At 44.0% G+C, this 23,727-nt stretch overlaps 1 long non-coding RNA gene across 2 annotated transcripts; it reads left to right on the top strand.

Annotated features, from left to right (window-relative positions):
* The first annotated feature begins 1,833 nt into the window (after window positions 1–1,833).
* LOC149749275 (uncharacterized) lies at window positions 1,834–19,122 on the top strand. Of its 2 annotated transcripts, none has more exons than XR_016392964.1 (4): window positions 1,834–2,229; window positions 3,105–3,161; window positions 8,351–8,433; window positions 9,518–19,122. It is a non-coding gene; the product is annotated as an uncharacterized LOC149749275 (long non-coding RNA). The 2 variants fall into 2 exon arrangements; XR_016392963.1 differs by having other exon boundaries at window positions 8,277–8,433.
* Window positions 19,123–23,727: the final 4,605 nt, after the last annotated feature.

The raw sequence follows: 23,727 nt of genomic DNA, 5'->3' as shown, positions 1-23,727 counted from the left end.
TGCCAGCCCCCAAATGTGGGTGCAGAGACATTCCCCTGCTCCTTGTTTTGGTGAGAGGGTAGGTGACAGCGCTGGGGGAGGGGGAAAAAGGAGGCGGTGAGCAGGACCAGAGCCCAGGCTGGGGGCGGGGCCTGTCTCCAGGCCTGGGTTTGCCTCTTGTCATCGCCTCTCCCCTGGTCACAGTGCGAGGCAGAGGGGATCGTAGCCGGGCTTCGCCACTAACAATAGCCCGTCTTAGACGTCCTGCCCATCTGTGGAACTTCTGGAAGCAGTTCACTCAGCCATCGTTGCTAAGCAGTAGAATATGAATTGTGCTTTGAGGTCCCACACTTGGCTAGGAATTTGTGAATAAAAAAGCACAGGTGTTGGCAAGTCAGCCCTGGCTGGGTCACGCTCACATGTATGATCCTGCCCAGTTCCAGAGCTTGTTTGGATAATTCCACTCTTGGCTAGCCCAGCAGACAGGGTGAACAGAGTGAGGAGTCAGCAAACCTGATTTTCGTTAGACTTTACGGAGCCCAGAAGCCAAGGCTACTCTTGCAGGATTGCTGTTAACGAGTCTTGAAAAATCAATATGGCGGTAGGATGTACACTAGCCATTTACTACTTGACAGTGGAGGAAGGGATGGAGTCTTACTAAACAGAGCAAAGGTTTAAAGACCTAGAGAGATGGGCTGGTAGGTTAGAGAAGCCAGGAACATGGGCATCCCTCACTGTCATGAGCCCCTGAGTCTGAATACCAAGACTCCTTGGGATTACAGATTCTTGGGGTTTCTTTCCTGGCATCTTGAACAAGTGCAACCAGTTCCTTTGCCTGTGTATGTTTTTTCCCCCAGTGGTGGCACCCACATAGGTTATTGCACAACTGGCCAGTCATCCACCGTGACCTTAAGAAAAGGAAGCCATGTGTAAATAGGGGCTGGGAGCTATTTGAAGGTGACATCATCCTCCTTCCTCATATTAGGTCTTTAAACAGCCACATCAAACATGGCCCATGATCATGTCTGCACGGTCACGTCTTTGAAGCCACTTCTTCAGATGAGAACGTGCCTGCCACCTTCAGATGGGGCTTCAGACAAGTTGGTCCCTGGCCACTGGTTTTCCTGTGCTGTAGATGTGGTGGGTTCTCTTGATCTTCAAGGAGACACCTTAGTGCTGATAACCATCTGACTATCTTCTTTTCTTCTCTCTGCCCTTCATTTCTTTCTTTCACCATTTTTTAAAACTTTTTTTAAAATTTTTATTTTTTTATATAATTTTTAAAGGTTCTGTTCCACTTACAGTTATATCTTTCACCAGCATTGAGAGAAAGTCTGAGTGCCTTTTAAAAAAAATTATGTTTTACTCTTATTACGGTTACCCAAATCCATTCCATATTTTTCCAACACATTTTTTTTTTTTTTTTTTTTTTGCGGTACGCGGGCCTCTCACTGTTGTGGCCTCTCCAGTTGCGGAGCACAGGCTCCGGACGCGCAGGCTCAGCGGCCATGGCTCACGGGCCCAGCCGCTCCGTGGCATGTGGGATCTTCCCGGACCGGGACACGAACCCATGTCCCCTGCATCGGCAGGCGGACTCTCAACCACTGCGCCACCAGGGAAGCCCTCCAACACATTTTAATGGTAGGAACTTCACATTTTGGTCTTCCTTATAAGCATTACTTGCTTATAGATCAGAGCTGCCGAATAGAATTTTCTGCAATGATGGAAATGTTCTATAACTGCCCTCTCCAATACAGTAGCCACTACAGGTGGCTCTCGAGCGCTCAAAGGTGATTAGCGGGACTGAAAAATGGCATTGTCGCTTTTAGTTCATTTCAACTAATGTCACTTTAAATAGCGGCATGTGGCTAGTGGCTCCAGTATTGAACCCTGCCGTGGTAGACCATGGGTGTATCTCCTCCCCCTCTACGTGCTCCAAATCTCAATTCAGTGGACTTTTTCCCCTTAGGTGATCCAGGCACACTTCATCACCCCCCTCTAGGCTCCTTGACACCAGAGAAAGTAAGCAAACACTCAGCTTACTGCCCTGCAATTTCTCTGCAAGCTCTCAGACTTCTTCACAGGGCAAGTTGTAAGGTAGGTTGGGAAAGGCTTATTGAGATGTCAGTAATACAGGAGAGAAAATTTCGCTTCTTCGCCAAGAACTTTCTTTGTTGACACAACAGGTTTATCTGCATGTGTGTAGAAGGAGACAATGGCCAGCTCTGAAATGGAGTTCCGGAATCCCAGGTGGGTTATGTTTCTATGCCAGTTTCATGTACGTTTAAACTTATGTAAGTTATTAGAGAGATTTATGCATGCTTGAAGGTGCAATATTACAAACGTTTTAGGAGCAAGCCTGTGGGAATTACAATTACATAACGAGAGAAGAATTTGAAGAGTCCTGGGTTTGCACGGAGGAAAGCAGCTCAGGCTGGGTTTAAGCTTCCGACTGAGGCACCATCTCTCTTGGACAGAATACTCTAACTGTAACCGGGTGATATTGGCAAAGACCTGTGAGGGAGGTGACTGGGAAGCGTCCATTTACACAAACAGGCTCCTGGCAAAAGAAAGGCACAAGGAATTTTCAGGGTGGAAAAAAACAAAATGCATACTTTTTGGTAAAAGTCAAATGCAATTATTAAGCCCCGAAAACAGAAAGTGGCTAGAAAGGCGATACAGCTCAGACAATGCTATACACATGCAAAAGCTCTAAGGACCCAAGAGAGCTCATCAGTGTCAGGAAAACAAGATAGATGGGGATTGCCTGAGACTGAGTGTCAGACAGTGACCACGTAAGGAAACAATTCCCATGTCTGGGGAGGAGTCCTTGGTTAAGGCGATACAGCTCAGACAATGCTCTACACATGCAAAAGCTCTAAGGACCCAAGGGAGCTCATCAGTGTCAGGAAAACAAGATAGATGGGGATTGCCTGAGACTGAGTGTCAGACAGTGACCACGTAAGGAAACAATTCACAGGTCTGGGGAGGAGTCCTTGGTTAAAATAGTGGGGGGTACAGCCCTGCATTATTCTGCCACCCAGCTGTTTTAGTCAGCTTGGGCTGCCATACCAGAATACTATAGACTAGATGGCTTACATGACAGAAATGAACTTTTCTTACAGTTCTGGAGGCAGGATGCTGGCCAATTCGGTTGCTGGTGAGAGCTGTTTTCCTGGCTGGTAGGTGGCTGATTTCTTGCTGTGTCCTCTCATGGCAGGGTGGGGTGAGGGAAGGAGAGAGAGAAGGGAGGGAGCAGGGTGGGGGTGTGGGGAGACAGGGGAGGGAAAGAGGGAGGAGGGAGACAGAGAGAGACAGAGAGAGAAGCACTCCGTTGTCTCTTCTTACAAGGGCACTAATCTCATCACGAGGGTCTCACCCTCATGACCTCATCTAACCCTAATCACCTCCCAAAAGCCCCATCTCCAAATACCATTACATTGGAAGTTAGGGCTTCAACCTATGAATTTGGAGGGGAAGACAAATATTAAGTACATAACATCAGTCAGTCAACAAATATTTATTAAGCACCTACTATGTGCTATAGTTGTGCTGATGAGTAAAACACTGTCTCTGCCTCAAGGAGCTCAGCGCAAACAACAGACAAACTGCTAGGAGTGCACAGAGGATGGGGGACAAACTCTACCTGGGAGAAGATATCATGGGAAAGTGACATTTGAGCCAGTCTTGAAGGATGAGGGAGGCACAGAGGGGGTGATCCCAGACAGAGGTTATAGAAGTGCCAAGTCAGGGAGGTGGTCAAGGCACAGTGTGTGCTGAGGTCTGTGTTGATGTGTTGGGTTATGCTATTAGGGATGGTGATGTGGACCAGGAGAGGTGAGCAGGAGATGACATCAGTGGGCTTGGAGGAAGGGCTAGGTGTGCCATACTAAGGACTTTGAACCTGATCCCAAAGGAAACAGGGAGGCTGAGAGCTGTAGAAGGATTTTATTTAACTTATTTATTTGGCCACACTGCGCAGCTTGTGGGATCTTAGTTCCCTGACCATGGATCGAACGCCGGCCCCTGGCACTGAGACTGCAGAGTCCTAAACACTGGACTGCCAGAGAGTTCCCTCTAGAAGGGTTTTAAACAGGAGAACGTACAGGTCTATGCGTAGGAAGCTAATGGGCATTGTATTAGTTTGTTGCCATAGCAAAATATCATAGACTGTGTGGCTGAAACAACAGACATTTATTTTCTCATAGTCCTGGAGGCTCGAAGTCTGAGATCAAGGTATTGGCAGGGTTGGTTTCTTCTGAGGCCTCTCCCCTTGGCTGGTAGATGGCCACCTTCTCCCTCTGTCTTCACACGACCTTCTCTCCATGTGTGCATGTCTGTGTCCAGATTCCCTCCTCTTATAAGAAAAGCAGTCATCCTGGATTAGGGTCCCCCTAAAGACTTTATTTTAACTTATATACTCTTTAAAGACCTTATCTCCAAATATGGTTACATTCTGAGGTACTGGGGGTTAGGGCTTCTACATGTGAATTTCTGGGGGGACACAACTAAGTCCATAGCAGGCATACAGGTAAGAAAGACTGGTAGGTAGTGAAATGAACCACATATAAAGCTCTTTTGTACAAGTCCACTTGGTGGATGATGGTGAAGACCTGACTGGGGGTCGTGGCAGGGATGGAGAGGAGGTGGTGGATTGGGAAGGTACTCGTGAGGTAGGCTGAATAGCAATAATGGGGGAGGGGAGAGGTAGGTCAAAATCCTGGGCCATTTCTACAGTGGACCTTTTGAGAAGAGGCTGGTGGCTGAAACCAAGGCAGGGAATTTAGTAGAAGGGACAAGTTTGGAGCCCTTAACTCAGAATTCCTTCCTAGTGTCAAACAAACGAGTATAACCCCGTAAGTTTAGGATGTAACAGAGATGCTGATTGCAAAGTGATAAGATCCAGTTCTCAGTATAGCACCCCGGATTTGTTGCTTAGCTAGGAGTTGGACACTTTTTGGTGTCTTATCCCAGAACTCTTCATCCTGCTAATAAATTCTGTTTCTCCATATGTCCAAGACCTTGTGCATGTACCTTGACCAGGTCTAAACAAAAGGAACAATATGTTTCCTAATATCCCAAAGAAGTGGTGGGTGACAGGTCTGATTTTTGGGAACAGAGTTACCTAGAAAAATCAGTGGAGGGACCTAGATGCTGTCAGAGTGCTCCTTTGTTTCCTCTTAAAACCTCATTGTTTCTTTCTTTCTTTCTTTTTTTTTTTTTGTCCACACCGCGCGGCATGCGGGATCTTATTTCCCCGACCAGGGATCGAACCCAGGCCCTTGGCAGTGAGAACTTGGAGACCTAACCACTAGGCCACCAGGGAATTCCCTCATTATTTCTATTTTCTGCATTCGCAGCATTGTAAGGTCAATCTGTATGACATTACTTACATTATAGACTTGTTTTTGACTCAATGCCGGAGGCAACCGGAAGGGGCAGATGTCTGATTTCACTGAAAAATAGCTTCTAAGCCTGAGTAACTTCTAAAACGAAACTTCTAAAGCCTCCCTCTCGAGTCACCAGCCCAGAATTGGACTCTTCTGCTCTTCTTCTTCCATGCTCCTTCATGCTGCTGCCTCACTGCCACGGGGATTTTCCTCTAAAATACTTCCCAGCACCTTGAGCATGGCACCGCCAAGCACCAGGTAAGAGGGGAGAAGGCAGTGGAGACGAGAATGGCAGAGTGCCTGCTTCCAGGAGCGTACAGTCTCACGAAGGGATGAGACAAGTACAGGACTTAAAATGGGACTCTTGTCTCAGTTTTTTGTGTGTGTGTGCGGTACGCGGGCCTCTCACTGTTGTGGTCTCTCCCGTTGCGGAGCACAGGCTCCGGACGCGCAGGCTCAGCGGCCATGGCTCACGGCCCCAGCCGCTCCGCGGCACGTGGGATCTTCCCGGACGGGGGTACGAGCCCATGTCCCCTGCATCGGCAGGCGGACTCTCAACCACTGCGCCACCAGGGAAGCCCTTGTCTCAGTTTTGACCCAGGCCCCAAGTCAGTAGGTGAAAGAGCACATTCCAAGGTGAGGTGTGTGGTTTCCCAGGCAGGACTGCAAAGGAGGTCATTCGAAACCAGCTTCAAAGCCTCCAGCTGATCATCTATACCTGCAGCCTATACAAAACATCCAAGGGGCTGAGAGAGGGGCCGGAGATTAGTGGAGGGTTGCTTTGAAGAGACATAGGCAGTGTGCAACGTGCTTTATGCATCCACGGAGCAGGGGTGGGGTGCTACCTTCTTTCCTCAGTCTGTGAGGGTAGCTTCAAGTGATGCCTTTTGGAGATGACATTCAGTGCCCCACGAACTTAGGTCACTCAGGGACCAGAGTCGGATTCGGGCCCGTGGATGCTCACAGGCAGGGGGCTGGCTGAGGCCACAGAGAAGAAGCCTGTGCGTCGGCACTTCCGATGACCACAGGCCAAAGATGCAAGTTCAATGCAGAGCAGGGGTGAGCCACGTGGGAGAGAGCCCTGTGAGATTGTCATGGAGAATTCTAAGAGCAGAAGGAAGTGAGAGGTATTGCTAGGTGACCAGGGACCAAGGGAGGGCTCTTAGGTGACCAACTAGATGGGATGCTTCTGCCTGAGCCAAGGGCATGACAGGTGGAAAATATCCCCAGTTTCCAGGGGAAGGGGGAGCAGGAGGGATGCTCAGAGAAAGAGCTGGCTTCACACACGAGCTTTGGCTGATGGATACTTACCTTTGCCCCTCTTGATTCTAACCATGGAGAGGTCAGAAAGTGCAGACAAGGTGAGGGAAGGAGAGAAGAAACCAACCACATGCTTCCAGGTGCCAGCCGGAAGGAGACCTCAACTGACCTAGGGAGGAGTTTTAACTTTAAAACGGAGATTTGACTATTATATGGGTTGGACGTTGGGAACGCCAGCGGGAACATGAGCTGGAAGCCACAGGACCTACCTGAGATTTCATCTGGGAGTGGGGGACGATCCAGCCCCTGTGGCGCTGCTCTGTGAACAGGTCAGACAAGCCCTTTCAGGGGAAAGAAAACATCACTCCTGATTGTACCTAGTGAGTCCCTCTCATTGGAGTACTAGTTATATGCATGCATGACGGTGATCTAAGACAGAATGACACGCATGTCCCTCGCTCTCTCAGCACATACTCACCGGACACCAGTTACGTGCCAGGCTCACAGCTGGCTCTAGGGACCAACAGAGAACAGAACCAAGCAAGGCCCTCAGCCTCCCCAAAGCTGACAGGCTAGTGGGGAGACACTGGACCCTCCCAGACAAACTGACACGCAGCATATTTTGAGAATTTAACGAGGAAAGCGTCACACAGGGTGGCATGGGAAGGAGGAATGGCTTTGGGAATTCCCTGGCAGTCCAGTGGTTAGGATTCCGGGCTTTCACTGCTGAGGGCGCGGTTCCAATCCCTGGTCAGGGAACTAGGATTCTGCCAAAAAAAAAGGAAAAGAGGAATGGCTTCACGGAAAAGAGATGACTGGGGTTGGGTCCTGCAGAAACTGACAGTCCTGGCTGGGCAGCAGTGGGGGGCAGGCTCTCCAGACAGAACGAAGAAGTGTTCCACACACGAGGGGAGAAGAACAGTCTGGGTGAATAAGGGCACAGAGTGTGCAAAAGGCCAAATGAGCGTGATTCCGTTCATAAGAAATAGAATGGAATAGGCAGATCTATAGAGAGAGAAAGTTGATTACTGGTTGCCCAGGGTTGCGGGGCAGGGCTTCTTTTCGGGATGATAAAGCTTTCTAAAATTAGACCGAGATGATGGTTAGCTTAAATATACTAAATGTACTAACACCATTGAATTGTACACTTTAAATGGGTGAATTGCATGGTATATGAATCATATCTCAAAAAACCATTAAAAAGTCACAGCACAATAAATATAGAACGATACAAGCTATAGAAAATTCAGAACCTGGTGACGCTGAACAGTATGCCATTTAGAAATAGGTGGCAGGGAATTCCCTGGGGTGTCCAGTGGTTAGGACTCCCCACTTTCACTGCTGAGAGCCCGGGTTCAATCCCTGGTTGGGGAACTAAGATCCCGCAAGCTGTGTGGTGCAGCCCCCAAAATAAATAAATTAATTAAAAAAAATCTAAGTCATAACTACATTATTAAAAAAAAAAGGAATAGGTGGCAAAACTGTAAAGAAATCAAAGGAATTGTTCTGCAGATGTCAGGGGAGTGTCAGCTCTTGGAGTCAGGAGAATAGCTGAGGGGGGCGGGGAGTGGGGAGCAGAGAGATGAGTGGCCATCTAACAAACTCCACATATCCGTCGAGCCTTAACTGTGAGTGGTGGTTTCACAGGTGTGGTCCTTACAAGAACAATTTGTATATCTCTTATGAACACTCTTGAATGTATGACCTGTTTCAAAACAAAGAAAGAAAAAAGGGGAGGAGGAGGCCGAAGAAAGCTGGACCGCAACGCACCTGAGGACTCACTGTGCAGGGGCTAGAGCGCCAGGTGAGACGTCTGCACCTAACGCAAACACCGGGGAGCCAGTGAAGGTGTCTGAGCTGAGAGTATGACAGCGGTGGTTTAGGAAGGGGTCCAGGCTCTGTAGGCAGGATGGATGAGAGCAGGGAGGGGCTTGAGATGCGGAGTCTTGGAGGAGTGAGAGAAAGGTCTGAGCTTGCGCAGTGGGGCAGTGGAGGGGCGGTGCCGTGGGAAGGGTGTGAGTCCCACCACCACGTGGAGACCAGAGGATGAAAGATGCCTGGAGGATGGGCGGCGGCGCAGCCCGTGGGCAGAGATAGTTGGGGAGAAGGGGCTGGAAGAAAGAGAAGATGAACAGTTTAACTTTGCACGTGCACATAGGAGTATAAGAAAACACTTTATTACGAAACGAGGCATCTCAGGAGACTGCAACTATAACTCTTGGCACACTGTAGGTTCCTGGGTAATTACGGGGTCGTTCTGAGTTCTGAGGGCTTGGTTCCTCGAGGAACACGCCCCTCTTTGTAGTTCCACCCTGCACGGTATCGTGGTCTGAGCTGCAGCCCTGGTTCCCACAACTTCCCCAGACGCAGAACTTCTCGGGGATAGGGGGCAGGGGTGAGGGGGAAGTGGGGGGAGGTGGAGGGGTGAGGGGGGTTGTAGCCTGGGCCTTGGAGGTACAGATTTGAGAGGATGCTTTCTTGCTCTCCAGCTCCAAAAATTCTCCCTGAGCTCTCAGACGTTCCAACTTCCCGTCGCCCTGGGAACCTTACCTGGCGTGGCTTGTGAGAGGAGCAGTGGTGAAGTCCCCAGGAGGAAGAGCCTCCTGGGCCAGGGCATGAAAGATGAATGGGTGGGGGAAGCAGGTGTGCAGGTGAGTGACAGGGTCAGTGGAGCCACAAGCATGACAGCTGAGTCCCAAAGGTAGGCAAAGGCCAGATTGTTTAAACAGGTTGGACTCGATCCTTTTCCATAAGGCTGACTGAAACGATTGAAGGTTTTGAAGCAGGGCAGTGATACGACTGGTTTCTACCTGTGTCTAATGAGCATTTACTACATGCCAGGATTCGTTCAGATTTTTCAGTTACGTTGTCTCACTTAATCTTTTCAGTGGTTCTGTGGAGGTACGTACGATCCATCCATCCACCCAGTTTTTTAAAACCGAAGACAGCTTCGGGCCAGTCACTCTATTCACGTTCTTTGGACAGATGTGGAAACTGAAGTGTCCTCACTCCTGGAAGGTCAAAACAATTTCTAAAGGCTGAAACTAGAAAGAGGCTTGGCTGGGATTCAAACCCAGGAAATCAGACTCTTCCACTGGGCCAGAGACACTGGTCAGTTGAGCCCTCCTCTCAGGGTGGGGCTGCGGTCCTGGGTGGCTCCTAAAGGCAGCAAGGTCAGCTGGGGTCTTGAGGCATGAGCTGATCCTGAGTAAGAGGAGGGGGGTCGGTGAAGCCACTACAGGTGAGGTGAACAGGATGAAAGGCACATGTGTAGATGAACTTGGCAGACCTGGTTACCTGCCATTTCTCTGCTTTCTTTCTCTGATTTTTTTTTTTTTTTTGAGAGGGTGAGGAGGCAGCAATATGCCCAGCTCTCAGGGATGAATTGGGATTGGTTTTAGGCCAATCATGGCTAAGCTAATCCTGTTTGCTATGTACTCACTTTTGCCGTAGCCAGTGAGGGGTCATGTGACCAAGTTGCTTAGTGAGACAAAGGGGAAGTCTGTTGAAGGCTTGTGAAAAGTATTTTGATTCCCTTGATGGAAGGCAGGAACATCAGCCCTCTCTTTCTGGCTGCCTCACTGCATCCTGACTTTGAAGGCAGCCATGAATCCAGGAGCTGTGGCAGCCATCTTGTGACCATGAAGCAACAGACACAAAGACAAAAAGCCAACAAATGGAGGGTGGCAGAGTAGAAAGTGCTGGGTTCCTAATGAGCTAAACTAATGCAAGGCCTTCCCTCTGGACTTCTTAATATGTGAAAAAAGTAACCCCCTAGGAGTTTACAGTTTTTCATTACCTCTAGCTGACCATGTGCTAATTGCTATAATAAGCACAGTGAGGAGAAAAAAGGAGAGAGAGGCGAACTTATTTGGAGTGTAGGGTGTTGTGTTGGGCACCAGTGGGAACGTTGCTTTGTTTTCTAATTTTTTTGTGTTGTAAATCTTGAAGACAGTGTCATATTTTCTTTTCTGTTTCTTCCCTTCCCGCAGGTACTTTCCTACCCCCTGCCCACTTTCCTTTAGTCCACATTAAGCCCACGTGCTTCATGACTGTTGGTTTGGAATAAAGAAATTTCTCCTTTGTTGATTCTCATTGTACCTTTGTCAAGCTATCAAAAATATTCCAGGGCAGAGGGCAGAGACTTAAACTCTTTCATTGTGCTCCTGAGACCTTTTACAGATGCTTTGCTTATCATTTTGTTTAGTGCCCAGAGGGAGTCTGGTAATTTAGAAACTTAAAGAAAAAAGACCTCAAGCAGGAAAAGTCATAAAAGAATTTGGAGGGGGGAGGAGGGCAGTTGTTAAAATAATTAGAAAGACAATGGAAGAAAGCTAAAGAAAAGATGAAAGAGAGAAGCTTTTGTAGCACTATGGCTTTTCAAGGCCCTCACCAGTTATTCTCAGTAATGACTCCACGACCTCTCCCCAACCCAACACACACCTTCTGCCTAAATCCCAGAGTGGACTGATGTCTCTTCTATCAATGAAGATGTATTTCTGAGATATCTAATTATTATAGCTTTCTATGGCAGACACCGTTAGTTACCTGCATACAGCAGTTACCCCAGCTTCCCTTCTTCCACGTGAACAGAATCCCATTTTTAATTACTCTCCAAAGCGTGGCAATGCTATTCAGATTAGGACGGCCTTGCAGTGGCCCCAGGCACAGAATAGGGAATCTTGTTTTCCCTTCCCAGGATTTGGTTTATGAATGGGTTTGTGACACAGTGAGATGAGAGGGGAAATCTGGTTAGGATCTTAGAGGAGATTTTCCTTTGCTTTTAAAAGAGGTGGGCATGCTCCTTTTTCAGCTTCGTGTGTGGGTTGTAAAGAGGTGATGCCTGGGGTTTCCCTGGTGGTGCAGTGGTTGAGAGTCTGCCTGCCAATGCAGCGGACATGAGTTCGTGTCCCGGTCCGGGAAGATCCCACATGCCGCGGAGCGGCTGGGCCCATGAGCCATGGCCGCTGAGCCTGCACATCCGGAGCCTGTGCTCTGCAACGGGAGAGGCCACAACAGTGAGAGGTCCGTGTACCGCAAAAAGAAAAAAAAAAAAAAAAAAAGAGGTGATGCCTGGAAATATGGTAGCCTTTTTGGGACCATTAGAGGAGCCCACCTAAAGGATAAACCAGCATACCGAGGATGGTAAAAAGGAAAACAGTTAGTCTGGGTCCTTGATTTTTTGGTCTCCATATTAACCAAGTCTGGAAATATTCCCTTTCTGAACTTAACTTACTATTATTTGACTGATAAAAAGAAAGAAAAAAAAAGAGACAACTGCTTTTAAGACTGGGGTAGAAATATCCAAGATGAATCTGGAGCATTTTGTGGTGCCAGAAAATAAGGAAGTGCTACCCAAACCCCACTATAACTGCCACCCCCCTCAATGATGGAGATGTGTCAAAGGGACACAGCTGAAAGAACTCCCAATGGCCAAAGCTGGGACAATTTGAGCACAAAATAATTAAAGTATATTGGATTATAACCCAAAGTATAAAATAAATATCCATTAGTACATACTAATATAAATAACTGGCTGAATAAATAAATGAGGGAAAAAAAAATCTCCTGTGCAGAAAGTTCCAAATAATTTATGTAGATACTATGTTCTCAAGGAGATGGCGCATAAAAACCCACTCCTTAAGTGTGCAACATACAAAGGGACTTTCTTCTAAATAGTACGATATGGAAAGGGAGGAGAAGAGGGTAACTTTTCAGTGGAGAGTCCTGACACACACGACCTCAGCCAGTGGTCAAGGTCAACATCAACAGTGTTCAGTCATACTAATAGTGAGTACTCTTGATATAAGATAATGAGAACCGCACTTTATCTCTCTGGTCTTTTTTCCCCAGACCCATAACCCCTGTCCAATCATGAGACAAAAATCGGACAAACCCAAATTGAGGCACATTCTAAAAAATTCCTAATTAGTACTCCACAGAACTATCAAAGTCATCAAAAGCAAGGAAACTCTGAGAAACTGTCACAGGAAGAGGAGCCTAAGGAGTAATGATGACAAAATATAATGTGGTATCCTGGATGGAATCTGGAACAGAAGAAGGATGAGGTGAAAAAAAGAATTTATTATACTGAATAAAGTGTGAACTTTAACTAATAATAATGTATCAACATTTGTCCGTTAACTGACAAGTTCACGATACTAATGGAGGATGTTAACATAGGGGAAAGTAGGTAGGACATATAGGAATTCTCTGTATTATCTTCACAAATTTTCTGTAAATCTAAAACTATTTTATTTATTTATTTTTTTGTTTATTTATTTATTTACTGGCTGTGCCACGCGGCTTCTGAGATCTTAGCTCCCCGACCAGGGATCGAACTCAGGCCCTCGGCAGTGAAAACATGGAGTCCTAACCACTGGACTGCCAGGGAAATCCTTAAAACTTTTTAAAATTAAAAGTTTATTTAAAAAAAGAGAGACCAATATTAAGAATGAAAGAGGTCCACATCACTACAGGTTCTACAGATCGTTAAAGGATAATATCGTGAACAATTTTATGCCTATATATAACTTAGATGAAAAGGACACAGTTGGTAAATGGCATAAACTACTAAACCTCATCCAGGAAGAAATAGTTAGCCCTACGTCTATTAAGGAAATTTAATAACTACTTTAAAACTTTCCCAAGAGAACCCTCATACACTGTTGATGGGAATTAAATTGGTGTAGCCACTGTGGAAAACAGTATAAACGTTTCTCAAAAAATGAAAAATAGAACTACCATATGACCCAGCAATTCCACTCCTGGGTATATATCCAAAAAAACCCTGAAAACACTAATTCAAAAAGACATGCACTCCAACGTTCATAACAGCATTATTTACAACTGCCGAGATATGGAAGCAACCTAAGCGTTCATCAACAGATGAACGGATAAAGAAGATGTGGTATATATATACTATGCAATATTACTCAGCCATAACAAGGTTGGAGGGTATTATGCTAAGTGAAATGTCAGACAGAGAAAGACAAGTACTGTATATCACTTATATGTGGAATCTAAAAAATAAAACAAACTGTGACTATAACAAAAAAACCCAAACTCACAGATATAGAGAACAAACTAGTAGTTGCCAGTGGGGAGGAGGGGCAAGATAGGGGTAGGGGATTAAGAGGTACAAACTACTATGTATAAAATAAATGTTACAAGGATATATTGTAGAGCCCAGGAAATATAGTCAATATTATATAATAACTTTAAATGGAGTATAACTTATAAAAATTTTGAATCACTATATTGTACACCTGAAACTAATATTGTAAATCAACTATACCTCAATAAAAAAAAGAAAATAGAAAAAAATTTTAGCAAATTGAATTCAACAATATGTAAAAGTAATAATATATCATGACTAAACGGAGTTTGCAAGGTTGATTTAATATTTGAACCTCCGTCAATGTAATTTATATTAACAAAATAATAATAAAACAAAATAAAGTAAATGACAATTCACATTAACAGAATTTAAAAACCCACCAAAACATGATCCATAAAAGAAAAAAAAGTTGTTAAGTTGGACTTCATCAGAATTAAAAATATTTTAGGGCTTCCCTGGTGGTGCAGTGGTTGAGAGTCCGCCTGCTGATGCAGGGGACGTGGGTTCATGCCCCGGTCCGGGAGGATCCCACATGCCGCGGGGCGGCTGGGCCCGTGAGCCATGGCCACTGGGCCTGTGCGTCCGGAGCCTGTGCTCCGCAACGGGAGAGGCCACAACAGTGAGAGGCCCACGTACTGCAAAAAAAAAAAAAAAAAAAGAAAAGAAAAAAATATTTTAGTCTTTTCAGCAACTGGTGTTGGAAAAACTGGATATCCACATGCAAACAAAAGAAATTGGACTCTTATACATCATATAAAAAAAAAATCACCTCGTTCTTGCTTCGGCAGCACATATACTAAAAAAATCACCTCAAAATGAATTAAAGGCTTAACCATACAACCAAAAAGTATGAAACTCCTAGAACAAAATGTAGGGTAGAAGTACCATAACATAGATCTTGACAATGATTTTATGAATATGACACAGGCAATAAAACCAAAAATAAGCAAGTAGGACTACATCAAACTAAAAAGTTTCTGCACAGCAAAAGGAGTAATCAATAGAGTGAAAAGGCAACACACGGAATTGTAGAAAATATTTGCAAACCATATATCTGTTATGTGGTTAATCTCCAAAATGTATAAAGAACCTTTATAACTCAATAGTGAAGAAACTAATAATCCAATTAAACAATAGGCTAAGGGTTTGAATAGACATTTCTCCAAAGAAGACATACAAATGTGTACCAGGTGTATGAAAAAATGTTCAATGTCACTAATCATCAGGGAAGCACAAATCAAAACCACAGGAGATCTATCACCTCACACTTCTCTGGATAGCTATTATCAAAAAAACAGAAGATAATAAGTGTTGGCAAGGATATGGAGAAACTGGAACCTTTGCACACTGTAGGCAGGAATGCAAAATAGGACAACTATTATGGAAAACAGTATGGAGCTTCCTCAAACAATTAAAAATAGAACTACTATATGATCCAGTAATCCCACTTCTGGGTGTTTATCTAAAACAATTGAAATAAGGATCTCAAAGAGATCAGCACTCCTATATTTATTGCAGCACTCTTCACAATAGCCAAGATGTGGAAACAACCCAAAAGTCCATAGACAATGGATGAATAGAGAAAATGTGGTACATGATACAGTGGAATACTATTCAGCCTTAAAAAAGGACTTTCTGCAATATGTAACGGCATGAATGAAAATTGAGGACATTATGCTAAGTGAAAGAAGCCAGTCACACAAAGACAAATACTGTATGACTCCACTTATATGAAGTATCTAAAATAGTCAAACTCGTAGGATCAAAGAGCGGAATGGTGGATAACAGGGGCTGGAAAAAATGGGGAGTGGGTTACTAATCAATGGGCATAAACTTTCAATCAAGCAAGATGAATAAGCCCTAGAGACCTGCTGCACAACATTGTACCTAGGGTCAACAATAATGTATTAACTCTTAAAAATTTGTTAAGAGGGTAGATCTCATGTTACATGTTCTTACCACAATAATTTTTTTTTTTTTTTTTTTTTTTTGCGGTACGTGGGCCTCTCACTGCTGTGGCCTCTCCCGTTGCGGAGCACAGGCTCCGGATGCGCAGGCTCAGTGGCCATGACTCACGGGCCCAGCCGCTCCGCGGCATATGGGATCTTCCCGGACCGGGGCACGAACCCGTGTCCGCTGCATCGGCAGACGGACTCTCAACCACTGCGCCACCAGGGAAGCCCCACAATAAATATTTTAAAAATTACTTTTTTCTCTTCATAAGTCCCGATAAGAGAATGAAAAGACAACCCACAAATAGGGAGACAATGTTTTTCAAATCATATTTGTGCTAAAGGACTTGTATACAGAGTATATAAAGATTGCTCAAAATTAAATAATAAGAAAATAAACTTTTTTAAAATAAATATTTATTTATTTATTTATTTATGGCTGCGTTGAGTCTTCGTTGCTGCGCGCAGGCTTTCTCTAGTTGTGACAAGGGGGGGCTACTCTTCATTGTGGTGCGCGGGCTTCTCATTGGGTGGCTTCTCGTGTTGTGGAGCACGGGCTCTAGGCTTGCAGGCTTCAGTAATTGTGGCACATGGCTTAGCTGCTCCACGGCATGTGGGATCTTCCTGGACCAGGGCTTGAACCACGGCCCCTGCATTGGCAGGCGGATTCTTTTTTTTAACATCTTTATTGGAGTATAATTGCTTTACAATGGTGTGTTAGTTTCTGCTTTATAACAAAGTGAATCAGCTTTACCTATACATATATCCCCATATCTCGTCCACCTTGCATCTCCCTCCCACCCTCCCTATCCCACCCCTCTAGGTGGACACAAAGCACTGAGCTGATCTCCCTGTGCTATGTGGCTGCTTCCCACTAGCTATCAATTTTACATTTGGTAGTATATATAAGTCCATGCCACTTTCTCACTTTGTCCCAGCTTACACTTCCCCCTCCTCAGGCCCTCAAATTCATTCTCTACGTCTGCATCTTTATTCCTGTCCTGCCCCTAGGTTCTTCATAACCTTTTTTTTTTTTAGATTCCATATATATGTGTTAGCATACAGTATTTATTTTTCTCTTTCTGACTTACTTCACTGTGTATGACAGACTCTAGGTCCATCCACCTCACTACAAATAACTCAATTTCGTTTCTTTTTATACTAAATAATATTCCACTGTATATATGTGCCACATCTTTTTTTTTTTTTTTTGCGGTACGTAGGCCCCTCACTGTTGTGGCCTCTCCCGTTGCGGAGCAACAGGCTCTGGATGCGCAGGCTCAGCGGCCATGGCTCACGGGCGCAGCCGCTCCGCGGCATGTGAGATCTTCCTGGACTGGGGCACGAACCCGTGTCCGCTGCATCGGCAGGCGGACTCTCAACCACTGCGCCACCAGGGAAGCCCATGCCACATCTTCTTTATCCATTCATCTGTCGATGGAAACTTAGGTTGCTTCCATGTCCTGAATATGGTAAATAGAGCTGCAATGAACATTGTGGTATATGACTCTTTTTGCATTACGGTTTTCTCAAGGTATATGCCTAGTAGTGGGATTGCTGGGCCGTATGATAGTTCTATTTTTATTTTTTTAAGGAACCTGCATACTGTTCTCCATAGTGGCTGTATCAATTTACATTCCCACCAACAGTGCAGGAGGGTTCCCTTTTCTCCACACCCTCTCCAGCATTTATTGTTTGTAGATTTTTTGATGATGGCCATTCTGACTGGTGTGAGGTGATACCTCATTGTAGTTTTGATTTGCATTTCTCTAATGATTAGTGACATTGAGCATCCTTTCATGTGTTTGTTGGCAATCTGTATGTCTTCTTTGGAGAAATGTCTATTTAGGTCTTTTGACAGGCGGATTCTTAAGCACTGTGCCACAAGGGAAGTCCCTGAACTGTTTTTCAAGTGGGCAAAAAATTTGAGAAGATACTTCACCCAAAAAGATGGCAAATAAACACATGAAAAAATGCTCATATCATTAGTCATTAGGGAAATCCAAATTAAAACTACACTGAAATATTACTACATACTTATTACAATCGCTAAAATTAAGAATACTGGCCAAACTAAGTACTGATGAGCTGTATATTAAACTCTCATATACTGCTGGTGGGAATATAAAATAGTGCAAACACTTTGGAACAGTTTGGCGGTTTCTTACCTACCAGCCATCCCACTCTTGGTATTTACCCCAAAGAAATGTAAGCAGATGGAGGGCGGAGTCAAGATGGCGGACTATGAGGACGTGTAATTCGTGTCTCCACACAACTAGGGCACCTACCAGGCACCAGTGGCAGACCACGGACACCTAAGGGGACAGGAGGAACCCCCAGCGACCAGGTAGGACATGGGCCATGGGGCGAGTGAAGTGGGAGGAGAAGTGGAGGCGGGACGGGACTGGAGTCCCTGAGGGGCGGCTGGGGGATGGGAAGGGATCCCACGCCCGAAGGGGGAAACTGGGGGAACATTGGGAGGACAGAGGATCCAAAGGGAGGGTGGTTAGGTTTCCCCTGCCCACTTGGGCCCCGGGGAGCCTGCTGAGATCCCAGGCCTGATCCTCTGCCCACCGAGGCCCCCCTCCAGACGTGGGGGTCCTGAGGAAGTGGGAGGGAGGGAAAGGGGAGCTAAAGCAAAGGCTGGACCTCCGCGACCAGCACCCTGAGGGGCGGCTGGCAGAGGGGAGGGTGTCCTACATCCAGCGGGACCCACCCATGGTTAGGGGGATTGGGGAGACCCTGGGGGAGATGGTGGGGGAGGGACGCAGAGGAACAGAAGGGAACAGGGCCAGCACCTTACCTGTCCACTGTGCCACCAGGGAGCCTGCTGGGCTCCCGGGCCTATTCCTCTGCCCTCGGAGCCTCCCTCCCGCAGTGCAGAGCCCAAGCCCTGCCCCACACCCCCACCCAGGGCTCCATCTCTACACTCGGAGACCCCATCTGAGACCCCCTCCAACCGCACTGGGCCTAAACCCCACCCACACACCCTCACCCAGGGATTTACCTCCAAACTCTAGAACCCCACACTCCAGAGACCCTCCTTTGGACATGCTGCCCCTCCCCATCTGCGCAGGTCCTAAGCAGAGGCCCTGCCCCATGCTTGAATGTCGTCCAGCCTAGGCCCAGCACTCAAGGCCTTTTCTGGTTGCATGGATCCTGAGCCTAGGTCCCGACCCACCTTAAACCCTGCCTCTGCCTAAGTTCCACCCCTGCCTAAACTCCGCCCCCATAGCCAAGGCTTTTTTTTTCCCCCTCTTTTAGATTCAGGTCTGTTTTACCTTGTTGATTCGTTGTTGTTGATTCATTTATATTTTTATTTTTTCTAATAAATCTTTTATTTTTATATTTTTATTTTATTCTTTAACTTTGTTATTGTTCTCTCCTTTTGGCTTGTTCCCCCCCCCCACCTTCTCTTTTTCTTTCTTCTTTCTGTGTGGCTTTATTTTACCTTGCTGCAGTTCTTTCAATTATATTTTTATTTTTCCTAATATATTTTTTATCTTTCTAATTTTATTTTGTTTTTTACACTTTGTTATTGTACTGCTCCTTTTTTTCTTTCTTTCTTTCTTTTTTTTTTTTTTTTGCCATGCCACATGACTTGCAGGATCTTGGTTCCCAGGCTGTAGGTCAGGCCCGAGCTCCTGTGGTGGGAGCTCTGAGTCCAAACCGCTGGACTAACAGAGAACCTCAGACCCCAGGGGATATTAATTGGGTGAGGCCACCCACAGGCCCTCATTTCAGCCCGAGATGCGGCTCTGTCCAACTGCCTGCCGACTCCAGTGCTGGACGACTCAGGCCAACCAGTAAGACAGGAATACAGCCCCACACATAAAAAAAAAAAAAGAAATGACAAAAAAAATGTTACAGATGAAAGAGCAAAGTAAAAACCTACAAGACCAAATAAATGAAGACAACATAGGCAAACTACCTGAAAAATGATTCAGAGTAATGATAGTAAAGATGATCCAAAATCTTGGAAACAGATTGGAGAAAATACAAGAAACATTTAACAAGAATCTAGAAGAACTAAAGAGCAAACAACCAGTGATGAACAACACAATAACTGAAATTAAAAATACTCTAGAAGGAATCAATAGCAGAATAACTGAGGCAGAAGAACAGATAAATGAGCTGGAAGAAAAAATGGTGGAAATAACTGCCAGGGAGCAGAATAAAGAAAAAAGAATGAAGAGAATTGAGGACAGTCTCAGAGACTCTGGGACAACATTAAATGCACCAACATTAGGCTTATAGGGGTCCCAGAAGAAGAAGAGAAATAGAAAGGGTCTGAGAAAATATTTGAAGAAATTATAGTCAAAAACTTCCCTAATATGGGAAAGGAAATAGTCAATTAAGTCCAGAAAGCACAGAGAGTCCCATACAGGATAAACCCAAAGAGAAACACACTGAGACACATATTAATCAAACTATCAAAAAATAAATACAAAGAAAAATATTAAAAACAGCAAGGGAAAAGCAACAAATAACATACAAGGGAATCCCCATAAGGTTAACAGCTGATCTTTCAGCAGAAACTCTGCAAGCCAGAAGGAGTGGCAGGACATATTTAAAGTGATGAAAGGCAAAAAACTACAACCAAGATTACTCTACCCCGCAAGGCTGTCATTCAGATTCAGTGGAGGAATCAAAAGCTTTACAGACAAGCAAAAGCTACAAGAATTCAGCACCACCAAACCAGCTTTACAACAAATGCTAAAGGAACTTCTCTAAGTGGGAAACACAAGAGAAGAAAAAGACCCACAAAAACAAACCCAAATCAATTAAGAAAATGGTAATCGGAACATGCATATCGATAATCACCTTGAATGTAAATGGATTAAATGCCCCAACCAAAAGACACAGACTGGCTGAATGGATACAAAAACAAGACCCGTATATATGCTGTCTACAAGAGACCCACTTCAGACCTAGGGACACATACAGACTGAAAGTGACGGGATTGAAAAAGATATTCCATACAAATGGAAATCACAAGAAAGCTGGAGTAGCAATACTCACATCAGGTAAAATAGATTTTAAAATAAAGACTGTTACAAGAGATAAGGAAGGACACTACATAATGATCAAAGGATCAATCCAAGAAGAAAACATAACAATTATAAATATTTATGCACCCAGCATAGGAACACCTCAATACATAAGGTGAATGCTAACAGCCATAAAAGGAGAAATTGGCCATAACACAATAATAGTGGGAGACTTTAACATCCCACTTGCACCAATAGACAGATTATCCAGACCGAAAATAAATAAGGAAAAACAAGCTTTAAATGACACAATAGACCAGATAGACTTAATTGATATTTTTAGGACATTCCACCCAAAAGTGGAAGAATACACATTATTCTCAAGTGCACATGGAACATTCTCCAGAATAGATCACATTCTGGGTCACAAATCAAACCTTGGAAAATTTAAGAAAATTGAAATCTTATCAAGCATCTTTCCTGACCACAACGCTATGAGATTAGAAATCAATTACAGGAAAAAAACAGTAAAAAACACAAATACATGGAGGCTAAACAGTGTGATGCTAAATAACCAAGAGATCATTGAAGACATCAAAGAGGAAATAAAAAAATACCTAAAAACAATGACAATGAAAGCACAATGATCCAGAACCTACGGGACGCAGCAAAAGCAGTTCTAAGAGAGAAGTTCATAGCAATTCAAGCTCACCTCAAGAAACAAGAAAAATCTCAAATAAACAATGTAACCTTAAGCCTAAAGCAACTAGAAAAAGAAGAACAAAGAAAACCTAAAATTAGTAGAAGGAAAGAAATCATAAAGATCAGAGCAGAAATAAATGAAATAGAAACAAAGAAAACAATAACAAAGATCAATAAAACAAAAAGCTGGTTCTCTGAGAAGATAAACAAAATTGATAAACTTTTAGCCAGACTCATCAAGAAAAAAAAGGAGAGGACTCAAATCAATAAAATTAGAAACGAAAAAGGAGAGATTACAACTGACACCGCAGAAATACAAAAGGTCATAAGAGACTTATACAAGCAACTATATGCCAATAAAATGGACAACCTGGAAGAAACGGACAAATGCTTGGAAAGGTACAACCTTCCAAGACTGAACCAGGAAGAATTAGAAAATGTAAACAGACAAATCACAGGTAATGAAATTGAAACTGTAATTAAAAATCTTCCAACAAATGGAAGCCCAGGACCAGATGGCTTCACAGATGAATTCTATCAAACATTTAGAGAAGAGTTAACACCTATCCTTCTCAAACTCTTCCAAAAAATTGCAGAGCGAGGAACACTCCCAAACTCGTTCTACAAGGCCACCATCACCCTGATACCAAAACTAGACAAAGATATCACAAAAAAAGAAAATTATAGACCAGTATCACTGATGAACATAGACACAAAAATCCTCAACAAAATTCTAGCAAATAGAATCCAACAATACATTAAAAGGATCATACACCATGATCAAGTGGGATTTACCCCAGGGATGCAAGGAGTCTTCAATATATGCCAGTCAATCAATGTGATACACCATATTAAAAAATTGAAGGAGCAAAACCACATGGTCATCTCAATAGATGCAGAAAACGCTTTTGATGAAATTCAACACCCATTTATGATAAAAACTCTCCAGAAGGTGGGCAAGAGGGAACCTACCTCAACATAATAAAGGCCATATATGACAAACCCACAGCAAACATCATTCTCAATGGTGAAAAACTGAAAACATTTCCTCTAAGATCAGGAACAAGACAAGGATGTCCACTCTCACCACTATTATTCAACATAGTTTTGGAAGTCCTAGCCATGGCAATCAGAGAAGAAAAAGAAATAAAAGGAATCCAAATAGGAAAGGAAGAAGTAAAGCTATCACCGTTTGCCAATGACATGATACTATACATAGAAAATCCTAAAGATGCCATCAGAAAAGCCACTAGAACTAATCAATGAATTTGGTAAGGTTGCAGGATACAAAATTAATGCACAGAAATCTTTTGCATTCCTATACACTAACAATGAAAGATCAGGCAGAGAAAATAAGGAAACAACCCCATTTACCATCACAACAAAAAGAATAAAATACCTAGGAATAAACCTACCTAAGGAGACAAAAGACCTGTACTCAGAAAACTGTAAAACACTGATGAAAGAAATCAAAGATAACATAAACAGATGGAGAGATATACCATGCTCCTGGATTGGAAGAATCAATACTGTGAAAATGACTATACTACCCAAAGCAATCTACAGGTTCAGTGCAATCCATATCAAATTACTGGTGGCAATGAGCTGATTCACTTTGTTATAAAGCTGAAACTAACACACCTCTGTAAAGCAATTATACTCCAATAAAGATATTAAAAAATAAAATAAAATAAAAATTACCAGTGGCATTTTTTCACAGAGCTAGAACAAGAAATTTTACAATTTGTATGGAAACACAAAGGATCCTGAATAGCCAAAGCAATCTTGAGAAAGAAAAACGGAGCTGGAGGAATCAGGCTCCCTGACTTCAGACTGTACTACAAAGCTACAGTAATCAAGACAGTATGATACTGGCACAAAAACAGAAATATAGATCAATGGAACAAGACAGAAAGCCCAGAGATAAACCCACACACATATGGTCACCTTATCTTTGACAAAGGAGGCAAGAATATACGATGGAGAAAAGACAGCATCTTCAATAAGTGGTGCTGGAAAAAATGGACAGCTACATGTAAAAGAAAGAAATTAGAACACACCCTAACACCACACACAAAAAATAAACTCAAAATGGATTAAAGACCTAAATGTAAGGCCAGACACTATAAAACTCTTAGGGGAAAAAATAGGCAGAACACTCTATGACATAAATCACAGCAAGATCCTTTTTGACTCACCTCCTAGAGTAAGGGAAATAAAAACTAAAGTAAACAAATGGGACCTAATGAATCTTAAAAGCTTTTGCACAGCAAAGGAAACCATAAACAAGATGAAAAGACAACCTTCAGAATGGGAGAAAATATTTTCAAATG

Source organism: Delphinapterus leucas, chromosome 4, assembly GCF_059928025.1.
Source record: "Delphinapterus leucas isolate spDelLeu-1000000601 "Yukka" chromosome 4, BTC_Dleu_Yukka2, whole genome shotgun sequence".
NCBI classification, from domain to species: Eukaryota; Metazoa; Chordata; class Mammalia; order Artiodactyla; family Monodontidae; genus Delphinapterus; species Delphinapterus leucas.
This window is presented reverse-complemented; position numbering and strand designations above follow the sequence as displayed.